At 36.2% G+C, this 13,438-nt stretch overlaps 1 long non-coding RNA gene across 1 annotated transcript; it reads right to left on the bottom strand.

The window, feature by feature from the left end:
* Window positions 1–10,550: 10,550 nt before the first annotated feature.
* On the bottom strand, window positions 10,551–13,119 carry LOC144454782 (uncharacterized). Its single transcript, XR_013483319.1, has 3 exons — window positions 13,072–13,119; window positions 11,827–11,877; window positions 10,551–10,606 (listed from the first exon to the last, which is right to left on the bottom strand). It is a non-coding gene; the product is annotated as an uncharacterized LOC144454782 (long non-coding RNA).
* Between the last annotated feature and the right edge of the window lie 319 nt (window positions 13,120–13,438).

Raw genomic sequence — 13,438 nt, 5'->3', positions numbered from 1 at the left:
GCCCAGGAGTCAGGAGGACCTGAGTTTAAATTTGACCCCAGACGCTTGCCACTAACTGTGTGACCCTGGGCAAGTCACTTAACTCCATTGCCTGCCCCCCCCAAAAAAAGTTTTAGTAGCAGAAATTCAAGGATGAAACTAACAAGATGAAATTTAAAACAAAAGACATAAACTATCTTTAGGTTCAAAAGATCAATTGTACAAGAACAAGATAGGGGAATCACTGAATCAAAGGATCATTGATTTAGAGCTTACAAGGGGTTAAGAGATTGTCCATAATCACACAGACAACATTTAAGTGACTTGCCCAGAATCACATCACTAGCAAGTATCCGAGGCCAGATTTGAACTCACGAAGATGAGTCTTCCTGACTCCAGACATGACACTCTAACCAGTGAATCACCCAGCTGCCCAAATTTGAAATAGCTATGAGATATCTAATTCAAGATATCCTGTGCAGTGGATAGAGCACCTGCCCTGGATTCAGGAGGACCTGAGTTCAAATCCAGCCTCAGACACACACTTACTAGTTGTGTGACCTTGGGCAAGTCACTTAACTCCATTGCCCAACCAAAAACAAAAACAAGATATCCCAAAGGCAGTTGGATGGTGTGGGATTATATTCCAAGAGAGCTATATAGAGGATGTTGTTGAGTGACCAACTAAGAGGCTGCTGTAATAATTTAGGTCAGAAGTGATTACGATCTGAATGAGAGCAAGGGTTGTGTGAGTAAAGAAAAGGGGACAGATGGAAGAGATGTTATGGAAGCAGAATCAATGAGACTAAATAACTAATTGGATATGAGAGTGAGGGAGAGAGAATGTTGACTCCAAAGTTGTGAACCTGAGTAACTAGAATCAACAATAACTGGCGAAGTTTGGAAAACAGATGTGTTCTATTTTTTTTTTTTGTATGGAGAATGATACCTACAACATATCCAAGTGGAGATGTCCATCAGGCAGTTATTAATATGAGACCATAATTCAGATATGTTGAGAATATCGAAGGATATAGGGGGTATGGAAAAGAAAGAAAAAGCGTAGGAAAGCCCCACGTTTAGTGAGGAAGAGAATGATTCTAATCCAGGCAAAGACTGGGGAGTCATTAGACAGGTAGGAAGGGAAGCAAGAGACAGCCACATCACAGAGGTCATGGGAGAAGAGTGTATTCAAGAGGAAGCAGATCAGTATCAAACTGCAGAGAGGTCAAGGAGAATGAAGACAAAGAAAGCTAATTGGATTTAGCAATTAAGAGATAATTGGTAACATTAGAGAAAGTAGTTTCAGTTAAGAAGTGGGGCTGGAAGCCAGATTACAGGGGGATTTAAAGAGTCAATTCTTTTTATCACTTTGTGAAGATATGGAAAGTGAACATATCATTTTCCTAAGGTAAAAAAATGCTAAACAATCAGTCCCCTAGTATATTTAGGAAAATGCTTAACAAGTCTTTCTTTTTCCCATGCTCAATCCTCCTACCCCATTTTATAAGGAACAAATTTAGCAGAGATGACATACACACCTTTTATTAGAGAGGGGTGGGGTGAATATGAAGGTGGCCCAGGAGGACCTCGGTCACCTATGTCTCCCTAAAGATGGAAAAAGAGAGAATTGTTTATTTAGAGAAAAACTTTTTGAAGTATTTGAAACACACTTTCAAAAAACAAAGCTGAACTTAGATGTTATTTAAATAAGGCAAGATTTCTTCTTGCTGTCATTCTTATGATATCAATAGGTGGGCATGGCATGATACTCACTGTTATGTGTCTAAGCGAGTAATTCCATAGTATCTAAATTATTTTCAAGATTCAGTCTCAGGTCAACAATGTTTATTTCCCACATCTTTTCTAATTTTATTTCTCTGCCGGTTCTTTCTCTTTGGTACTTGGATCCTTGAAATTACTGTAAATAGATTTGAGTTTCTTCTAGACATCATTTTTTGGCCAAGACCTACATAAGTTTTTTGGACCATGCCCCACTGATTATTCCAGTTGTTGCCCGATTCTTTATCATTTTATACTTCCAGATGTGGTATGTGCTCCATAGTAGACAAATAAAAGTATAAAAGGTACCAGTAAAGGGATACTTCTTTTATTATACTCCTAACTCAAGGTTTTGGGTTCCTCTGTCAGCAATACCCAAGTAGGAACAAACTTTCTTTCATCACAGTTCTCAATGCTAATTCTTAGCTTTGGTTCTCAAAGCTACCTTTCTTCCTCATTCTTTTTAAGATCAGGAGACAATTTCTTGGTGTAAACCACTTCTTTCCTCAATCTCCATCCCCAACACCAAGTAAGCTAGTAAGAGCAGTGGAAGAAATTTTCCTATCTAAGGGTTTTCAGAAAAGAAATGGGGATCAGGTTATAATCATTGTTCATAGCCCCTCTTGAGACCACCAGCATGGGTGGTTCTTTTCCTCTGCGCATAAATTTTCACAATGTCTAGGTTGACTGCTGTTTTATTCATCCAATCAAAGATGAATTCTCAGATTTACGATACTAAGTCAAGGAGGCAACTGACAGGACTATATTCTAACCACAGGAATAAGGGACAGAAACTGAATCTACCATTTAATCAGTACAGGGACAGATAAGGAAACTCTGTCTACCAGTGCAGGCTGGTACCATTTCTGCAACTTAGGACCTTAGAGAGTTTCCTAGAGCAGTGGTGTCAAACTCAGTTAGAAAGGGGGAGGGGGAGGGTGTGTGCCACATATGGACTTAGTTTTAAAATATAATGTTATCCATATCTTATTATATTTTTATTTATTTTGTTTAATATTTCCCAATTACCTTTTATTCTAGTTGCTGGCTGCATGTGCAACCAGCTGGCTTAGAGTACTGAGAAGTTAAATGATTTGTCCCAAGTCACGCAGTGTCAGAGTCATGATCTGAACAAAATCTTTCTGGTGTCAAAAACTTTCTAGTTATGAAGCAATAAAACTTCTCAAATTTTAATCAAACACAAGAAAAATGAATTAAAATAACTTGATGAAAGATGAATATAATTTCTTGATACTTGTGATAAAGATATATTACCGGTGGTCCTTTATAGCCGTCACTTCCTGGAAATCCATCAGCTCCTCTTAATCCCTAAGGGAGAAGAAACCCCCCCCAATACCATCAATCATGAATAATCAACTATTCATTTAGGGATTTTTCCTTGAATATTTTTCAAATTTTTATGGCAATGTGTTTATATGGATTTCTAATTCCCTAGGGGCAGTTATTCACTACTGTTTTTGAAATAGTTAAGTTTTTCCTTACAGATGGGTATGTGTAAAAATGTGAAGTTTTTTTCAGTCTAGGAATTTAATTCGTTTTGCCAAAGGCAGATGTAGCAGAACTCTAAACAAACAAAACTCCATGGATCAATGAAACAAGCTATAAATTATTTGGCTTCAGATTAACTATTTAATAAAAAAAAATTAAGACATCTATATGCCAAGGGATGTATCTTTAAATTATATGAGCACTCAGTTTTAACCTGTTGAAACTTCAAGTTTCAACAATTAGTTTAGTATTGGGCTTTTAAAAGTTTTGGTTTTGGTTTTCATCCTCTTTGACACTAGATGGAGCTTAACATTTAAAAGAGAAGCAGAATTTTCCAAGTTTTCCTATTCTATCTTACTCTTCAAGCCTCTGATGCAGAGATAAAATTAGAATTTGTTATAGCTTGTACCTACACCAAAAAAGTGAAGTGGAAATCTGGAAATGATTCATTCATTTAACCTGGACAATATAGTCAATAGGATCACATAGACCAAAATATCAACCTAATTAAATCAGCATCAGGTTTAAAAAAAAAATCAGTGTTATTTAGGGCATTTTGATATATGTGTATCATAAGTATAGTCAGTTAGATGTCTATTGTTCTTTAGTGAAATCACATGGATAATACAAATCTAGGTAATTTAAAGTCTTCTTTAACTCTATGATTTTTGACTTGGAAACATTTTGATTCATTTCTTTTTTTTTTCCTCTTTGTGAGGACAGAACATTTTACCTTGTCTTTCCAGCTATCACACCAAAAGCATAGCTCTAATGAGAATTAGATTTCTGGTCATGATCACTTAATTGGAAGTTTATGTTTAGATCAAATAAATAGAAATGCACCAAATCTCCATGTTATGTTGTACCATGTAGACATAGCCAAAGTTACTCAGCTTAGTCATGTCGTGATAACAAATTCACCACTTCCTCCACCACCACCACTATCATCATACAAATGCATCAAGCTGTCAAGCAATCACAGTGTTCCATGATATGGACATCAAAAGGGAATGTACCAAAGAAGTTGTCCTTCTTTCTGGGAAGAAAGTGAATCTCCTATAGTGTATTTGAGTGGAGTGAGTGAGCATCAAGCTGTTTTACATAATCGAACATTGTGAATAACAAAGAAAGGGACTAAAAAAAAATTAAAAGATCACATTAAGGACTCCTCTTTGGCATTGGGACTCACAGTAGCAACAATATTTTTCAAATTTTTCAGTAATTTAAAAATTATATAGAGGATCCATCTTGTAACAACTATTACAGTTTTGGCACTCTTCTGTGAGTAGTCCCAACCACAGTTAAACCAATGAGAACTGATGGGAAGAGGGACAATGTGACAGCACCAGGATGGCACTGGAGAATGATCTGAAGAAATAGTTCTGTGAAGAGGAACTTTTGTTTAAAATCCCATTGAGATAAACTCAAGTTTATTTGTTCAATCAATTTATATTTAAATATGTATGGAAAATCAAAGTAAGCCCTTCCACCTATGAACTTAGATTCTTTGTGAATAATGGGAGAAGTGCTGTAGAACTTCACAAGAACAAATCTTGTCCTAGTTTTTAAGAAGGAAAGAGGATGGCGTCTGCAAGTTATACAGATTCAAGTTTGACATCCATTCCTGGCAAAATACTAGGGAGTATTTATAAAAGGTAATTCTTGTGTAATGATCACTAAAAGCCAGTGTGGCTTCATTAAGAAGAGGTTATGCCACACGAACTTTTGTTCCTTTTCTGACAGGGTAGCTGGACTGCATATCAAGGCAATGTTGTAGACATAGGATACTTAGATTTCAGCAAAGTAGTTGACTAAGCTTCTTGTCATCACATAAACAAGAGGATGGAATATGAGCTGACTGATGATATAGATATGGTGAATTTGGAACTGGTTGAATGATCAGAGCCAGTCAATAGACATTAATGGCTCCTTGTCAGCTTAGATGAAAAGTACCTAGTGAAAACCCCCAGAAACCTATCCTATACTATTCAGCATTTTTATCAATGACTTGAACAAAAGGCACAAATGACATACTTGTCAAATTTGTAGGCTGAAGAGATAGTTACCATGATGGATAGTTTTAATGTGAAACCCAAACTGAAACCATCAGCCTTCACCTCAGAATATTCATGAATAGCTTCAAAATTCTTTTCTTGAATCTTGTAACAGTGCATATGAAACTCATTTGGCTCAATAACCATGTCTAAATGTGACATCAGTTGAACTTCATGCTGGGGGCTTAGCCTAATCATGCTTATGAGAAGGATACATGAAGGAATGGCTATTAGAACCTTACTTGTGAGCTCAACACTCTCAAAGGACATTAAGCTCTCAAATGAAGATTTGTAACAGAACGACTGCAGTTAAATATCAATCAAAACATTTCCACAGCCCTTGCTTATTTTGAAGTAAAAAACCAATTTCAGCTAAGAAACATGTTGCTATTCTAGAAACAGAAAAGATAATAATATTTAATGATTTTTTATTTGCATATTAATGTCACAATTACTCCTGTGCCATTGGGTTTTTTTTCCCTTGAATTTCTTTTGGTATTTTTTCCCCTTTTGACCAGTCTTCTCCCATGGCTTAGGAATGTTGTTCCTTTTCAAAAGTATTTCCTTTTTTTTAAAAAATAATTAATTAATTAATTTTTAGTTTTCAACATTCACTTCCATAAGATTTTGAGTTCTAAAATTTCTCCCCTTCCCTTCTTTCCCCCCTCCCCAAGACAGTGTGCAATGTGATATTGGCTCTATGATAAGACACTAAATTCTGGATTTTTCTCTGCATTTCTGCACACTTGCCACAAGAACTCAGCACCATTTTGGGACTGATGGTCCTGTATCTAATCCTGTTGCCTTGCCTGGGCACATATGCCAACTCTACCACTTAATGGAAAAGAATATGTTTTTTCATTGTTTCTTCAATATGAGACCTTTCAAATACTTGGTAGCTTTTTAGACAGGCATGTTCTTGACAACTTGGGAAGTTAATAGGTTTTCTTGAAGTAGACCCAGAGATTTGAACTCATGACTCGCATGATTTTTGGAAGTTTTCTGGATCAAGTTCTCCTAAGTGCCTTGCCATTTAAAAAATTATCTGGGATAGATTAGAGGAAAAGGAAGAATTGGGGCTTGTAGGAAACCTGATCAGTAATATTTAATTTTAAAGGAATAGAGTGCTGAATTCAAAGAAAGTTTAATCACATACTTTTGGAAAGGGTACTGCTTGCAGAACTTCCATAAACTCATAGGAAGAGAGTGGTATGTATATTAGTGCTGGAAGCCAAAATCTATTCTTGGGAGTAAATTTTCTTTTCTTTTATGCCTTCTAAACGTACTTTTAAATTGCTGTTTACAATAGATCCCCTGAAACTGAAACTGATTTCTAGTTACATTTTATAATATTAAATGTCTGAACACAGCTGAAGAGACAGCAGGAGGTAACACCACTTGGCAAGACAAAGAGCACATGGTAGAAGTGGTTGTCATATATCACAATGTTATCTAGCAGAATGATAGAGTCATTTGTATGGGCCCCAGCTATTTCCTATTCCCCTTTATCCCCACTCCCTTATCAAGTAAACCTTGTCCTCTTAGCAATTGAAAGAGTCCCACTTGGCATAAAGTATCTATTGTTTCCCCAGCTGTTCCAACTGCAGAGAGCTATATTAAATTAGCCAGAAATGAACATCTGGGCCAGGCTCCACAAAATTCCAAAAGAAACAATGATGCCATGTAGTTGCAGCATCTGTCTGATACAAAATGGCAAATTCACCCAGTAGGGATTTGTGGCATTAGGACGTATTTCTCATGAAGTCACAATCAATGTTTTTTTTTTGAAGGACCATGAAGCTCAGATGAGGAAGCACAAGACTAAACGAGCAAAAGATGGTCTGATTTTCTTGCTTTCTTTTTTTTTTAAGCTAGGCAATGAGGTTAAGTGACTTGCCCAGCATCACTCAGCTAGTAAGTATTATGTGTCTGAGGCCATATTTGAACTCAGGTCCTCCTGAATCCAGGGCTGGTGCTCTATCCACTGCACCACCTAGCTGCCCAATGGTCTAATTTTCAAGAGAGGGTGAATTCCTTTGGATGTAGGCCAATAAGGTTGACTTTGGTTCATGGAAAAATTCTTTAACATATTAAAGGGGATGGTTTACAATCATTAGAAAAGGAAATTGATCACTAAGAGCCAGCATAGATTCAGCATGGTTTATGATAAACTAATCACATTTCTTTTTAGACAAGGGTACTAGAATTAGGTTACTGGGTCAAAGGAATGGAATAGGCCCTTTATGTTTAAATTTTAGTAAGTCATGCTATTCCTGTAGAGAGGTGTGAGCTAGATGAAAGTATAGTTGGGTGAGAGTAGTGATAAATGTGTTGATGACAACCTGGAGAAGGGTCTTTATTCGAGTGTTCCTGGGGAACTACTCTTTGTTACGTTCTGTTCAACATTTTCATAAGGTCCTTGGATAAAGGCATAGATGACATGCTTATTAAACTGGCAAAACAAATCTGGAAGGATGACAGAGTGGAGTTTCTGTTAGATCAGAGATTAAACTTAGTAGAGACAAATGTAATGACTGATGCTTGAGTTCAAAGAATTAACTTCATAAATATACGGGGCAGAAAATGTGGCCAGAAAGCAGCTTGTGTGAAAAAGATCTGGAGACTTATACACTCAATAAGTCGACATTATGACATGGAAGCCAAAAATATAATATCATCTAAGGCTGCATTAACAGAGGCATGATGTTCAGAATGACAGTCTGTCCCTGGCCAGAATTTAACAGGAATATTCTGCTCAGTTTTGGGTACCATCTTTTTGAAAGGCAATTGACCAGGTTGTCAAAGGACTGTGACCAAGATGTGACAGGACTGGAGAATATAGAATACCATAATCAGTTGAAGGAAGTGGGGATATTTAGCCTGGGAAAGAGAATGCTCTGGGGACGTGATAGATATTTCAAGTATTTAAACACTTGGGTGGATGAAACTTGTCCTGCTTGGCCCCAGAGGAAAGGACTCAGAATAATGTGTGGAAATTGCAGATAGACAAATTTTGGCTCGATGAAAGAGGGAAAAAATCCTTACATTATAGTTGTCTAAAAGTGGAATAGACTGCTCATGGAGATAGTGGATTTGCTGACGCTAAAGGTCTTCAAGCAAAGTCTGGATGACCACTTGTTGGAAATTTTAGTTCAGTCATGGGTGGGAATAGATAGCTTCTGGAGTCCTTTTCAGCTCTGTAATCCTGTAATTCTGGGACCTTCTCTATGTTTTAAAGCATTGATTAGGAGATGAACAGCAACTTTTGTCTCCATCTATATGTTATTGTTACTATCTGGGATATGTAAGTTCCTTTTATTTTCAGAATACTATCAATCATTAGGTATTGTGGATCTTTGAAGCAGTGTCAATGCCTCAGCACAGGTTTGGAGAAAACACAGGTTTGGAGAATGCATATAGGAACCAGTAAATAGGGAAGCAAGGGACATTATAGCATATAATCAGCTTATGGCAAAAACCAATGGTTTAAGTGAGAAGACATAAGAGTTAATAAAATCAAGATCCAAGCTATAAGTCATAAACCGTGGTATGGTTTCAGATCCCATTAGAAGCAGATGAAGGATAAGCCTGGAAGAATAACCCAAAAAAATGTCAGTTGTATTAGCCTTATTAATTAGAGGATAGAAATAAGGATCCTGACATGAGGATAGCTTTTGATGTATCATTAACTTTTAGTCATCTGCTAGTGGCTTGTTGACATGGCTCATAATGTAAATGTCTTGGAAGCCAATGCCCAGAATGGTCTCCAGGAGGGGACTTATGATTCCTTCCTAGCTCTGCTTGCAAAGAACTCAGGGGGCACTGAAGTGAGACTATGCCTCATGTCAAAGTTTCTTTGCACTTGGTAGCACACTCCTTGATTTGGCTATATATTTGTATCCTATGAAAGGTTCTTCTAGTGAGAGGGTAGGGTAGGGAGAAGGGATGGGAGAAGACTACATTACTAAATTTAGGTTAATGAGATTACATGTGGATTTCAGTTCTCTGTGTTTGTGCTCCCTTCTGTTAGCATGGAGAATTGAGAATGTAATGTAAAGACTCTGCAGTGCCTTTCAGAGTTATGTTTATGTCTGATTAGCACACTTGATTAGAGTATCATCCTAATGAGATTATGGATTCAATTTCATATGTGGCAGAATTATTACTGCTGTGCTCTGTGGTCAGACTCAATTCTTAGCCCCCATCCAGCTGTTTTTTTTTAAATAAATTCACAGTTAGTCCAACTGGGATCACACAAATGTGTATGGATACATTATTATTAGTAGTAGTAGTTCTAATAGTGACTTTTTTTTACATTGAAGTAATTTCCAGATATATTCCCTCTATTGCTACTACCACTCATGTGACTAGCTCCATGAAAGGCTGAGTTACTGAAACATTCTTTGCACAATGAATCGACTTTTTTTTAATGCTGGCTTATATGTGAAGTGAAAATAAAATAAATTATAAGTAAACTTTCCCTGGTACTATATATCATTTAAAAAAAGACTTTATATGAGTCTAGATATATCATGCTTTTTCCATATAGTGCTTTCTTTCAGAGAATGGCCAAAAATCTGTCCAAAGAACACATTTTAACATGATTGTCTCATTTAAAAACAAGCAAATAAAATCAAACATTAAAATGAGTGTTATGAATGTATGAGGTAAATATAAAGAAAAAGCATGGTACATTTTATTTTGGTGATATTATGGTACATAGTATTAAAAATCAGATTTGGCCTGGAAGAAATTTCGTTAATCCAAACTTCCCTTAGAAATTACCAGCATCTAGTACTTCATTGGACCAAGGAATTTACATATTAAAGAACAGTTTGATAATGAATGAGTGAGGTGGAAGAAAATGAGAAGCCTGGCTTATTTATAGAGTAACCTGGGTTATCCACCTAGGGCTAAAAAATGTAGAGCCTTGAACATGACCTCAGGAAGTTAGGAAAAAGAAGAAGCAAGGGGATAACAACAGAAGGACTTAAATGGCTGGGTTCATGGAAGTAAACAAATGGAGGATGACTTGATCTTGGTCATTCTGAAAGGGACTGAAGAGAAAGGAGCACCAACATTATTAAACATTTAAATAGTGTTTTAAATGTTTCTCGTTAATGAAAGTTTGACATAACTTTCGTTATTTGTGTTTGTGTGTGTGTGTTGTTGTTGTTGTTTGGTAATCCAAAACGTCTCACTTACAGAAAAGATTCATTTTGGTGTCCCACACTTCCTTTGTCTCCTGGTTCTCCTTTTGCACCACCGAGGCCTGGCAAACCCTGAATTGACAAAAGAACAGTTATCAGTAATGGTCTCAAATGAGCCTCTAGGGAAGCAACATCTTTACATCAGTGAGGCACTATTATAGGACACTCTTTCCCTTCTCCGTCAAAATACATTTAAACTTTTAAGTGACTTTTAACCTTAAAAAACATCAAAACATGATGTGTTCAGTATAAACTTAGTCCTGCACAGTGAGAAATAAACAGTAATGAGCTACTAGATGTGAGACACACCACAGATGTTTGTGGACTTTCACTTTGGTGAAGATATCCCAGTTACATCTAGAGGGACAGATGAAACTTATTTTCACATCCTGTATATTTTAATATAAGACTAGTGGATGTATCTTGGGAATTATTTTATTTCTACAGAAGAGGGCATGTGCCAAAAAAATCTTTAGCTTTACTGAGTCAAAAGTTTTTTGTTAGTTTTATAGTTAATATCTTGGTTTGCCTTTTCATTCATTTCTTCCAAAGACTTATATTTCATTCTTTTGTTCCAGTCTCCTCCACTTGGGAGAAAACTCAGCACAAATAGCAGTATATATCCATAGGGCATAATTGCAATTGTTCCAGTCTATATGACAACAGAGGTCTGGGAGTCAATGGTTTATGGGAATTATTCTGCAATAGTTCTTTATATATCAGAAGATAATATTCACATTCAAATTAGGAAGACAAACATGTAGTCACAAAGTAAATATATGGTATTGTTCTGAAAGCTGAGAATATTCTTCAGTGTGACATATTTTCCTGAGAAAGAAACCCTGTAACTTCTGTAAGAACAAAATAATTATTTAGGTCCCTTTTCCCTTTCATGTGAATTATCCCACAGCAAGCCACCATATGCATTCAATTAAAAGAGAAGGGTCCTAAGACTACCTGAAAAACTTCTGGATCAAATTTCTGTAGAATTCCCAAAGAAGGGCAAAGAACCATTGAGGTCAGCTCTCCCATATTCAGGGGGTGGGTAGAAGTTTAGGTGCATGGGATTGTGTGGTTACTTTAGGAACAAATTTTCACATAATCTACTCTCTCCCTACTTACATGGAGTTTAAGCCAATGTGAAGAGACCTCATAGCCTTGAAAATGTCTTTGAATTCCTATTTTTTAGTTGCAAAGCTAGAAAATCACTGGAAACACTTCTGCCTTTTATTCCCATAGATCACCAAAGTTAGATTTTAAGTATACACATATTTATAAAGTGAGTGACTTACCCGGGGTCCTGGAAAGCCCACTATTCCTTCTTCACCTTTTTCTGACAGTCCCTAGGGGAACAAGTATAGGTATGAATTAGTATACGATCTAGCATTTGGTGTTTATTCTAATTGGTAGTATGACTGACCTTTCACTTTTCCAGAAAATGCAGCCTTCTATTTTTTTGAACTGTGTTACCAACATAACTTTCATAATAACTTTCACATAGCCTCTCCAAGTTGAACTTCCAATTCTCGCTGTGTGTTTTTTGTTTTTAATAATGCCCCAGAAACTTCTTCCCCTGGATGTTCACTCCACTCCTGGACTCCATCCTGGACCTCACACATTGGAAATACTCTGCATCCCAGAAATCTCTTACTCTGGCTAGTTCAAGCCAGAACCTTCATTTTAAGGAGGAACCTCAGGCTGGCAATGTCTTCATTCCACTCCAGCCTTTACTCCTGAACCTAACAGATTTTCTCTTACAGTGCCTGTACACTGGGTACTTTTATCTCCTACACTATTGCCTTTTCAGCTCTCTTTTGTGTGTTGGATTTTTCCATTAGAATGTAAATTTCTTGAGGGCAGATAATTTTTCTGGTTGTATTTGTATTTCCAGTGCATAGTAGTGCCTAGGAAATAACATGAGCTTCATAAATGCTTGCTGATCTAACTTTACTATAATTCAGTGATGACAATAACACAATGATGAAATGATTTATAAGATAGGATGAGAAGTTATCTTGAAATATCACATGTGAAAGAAATATCACATCTTTCCTTTCACAGGAAAGACTTTCCAGTAGAACATAAGTTCTTTGAAGGCAGATTTTATAAGCCCAGTGCCTAGAATAGACCTCGGCACAAGGTACATACTTAATAAATACAGACTAAATTAAATCATTAAAAATCATCATGGAGTTAAAGGAACGTTGCCTTAGGACTTGCTGATCTATTGCAAATCCAAATGTAAGAAATGGAGCCCCTTCACCTGTACACGTTGTGAAGCATCTGGTGATGCTTTGCAAATGATGGAAATGTTAATTAGCTAATATTTAATATGTAGATCCATGTCTGAAATTTTTTTCAAATCTGTTACTTTAAAAAATTGAAAAAAGGGAAAAGATGGATGAGAAACAAAGGTGACATAATTAGTCTGTGATCACAGCTTCTAGATATTCTAATATTTAAACTAAGAAAAACCCAAATAACACAGTATTTTTCAATGGCAGGTCATGCTTAAGGATGTTTTACAGCTGTCTTACTTTCCAGCCTGGCTCTCCCTGGTCTCCTTTTTCACCCTTGTAAAAAACATGAAAAGCAAAAGTAATGAATAAGCCAACAACAAAAATATCTCAAAATATATCAGACTTTATTGTATGAAATGAAATGGACTCAAGAAAATGATTGTTTTGGGTAGGTTATTGTTAGCTCTAATAGTAACAAAAATTGAAAAAGTTTAAAATTAATGTTAAAAAGTTGATTTTTAAGAGTTATGAACATGATTTACAAGCTTTATGATTTTATGAGTTTATGTTAGTAAAATTAAAAATAATTTTGTTTGGGTATCATAATATATCTGGATATATCCAAACTTATAAAATTTGATGAACTATGTAACAGTGGCAAAAT

The sequence above is a fragment of the Phascolarctos cinereus genome, unplaced genomic scaffold, assembly GCF_003287225.1.
Source record: "Phascolarctos cinereus isolate Bilbo 61053 unplaced genomic scaffold, phaCin_HiC Scaffold_7;HRSCAF=346, whole genome shotgun sequence".
Taxonomy (NCBI): domain Eukaryota; kingdom Metazoa; phylum Chordata; class Mammalia; order Diprotodontia; family Phascolarctidae; genus Phascolarctos; species Phascolarctos cinereus.
Note: the sequence above shows the minus strand (reverse complement) of the source record. Positions and strands in the feature narration are given on the sequence as shown.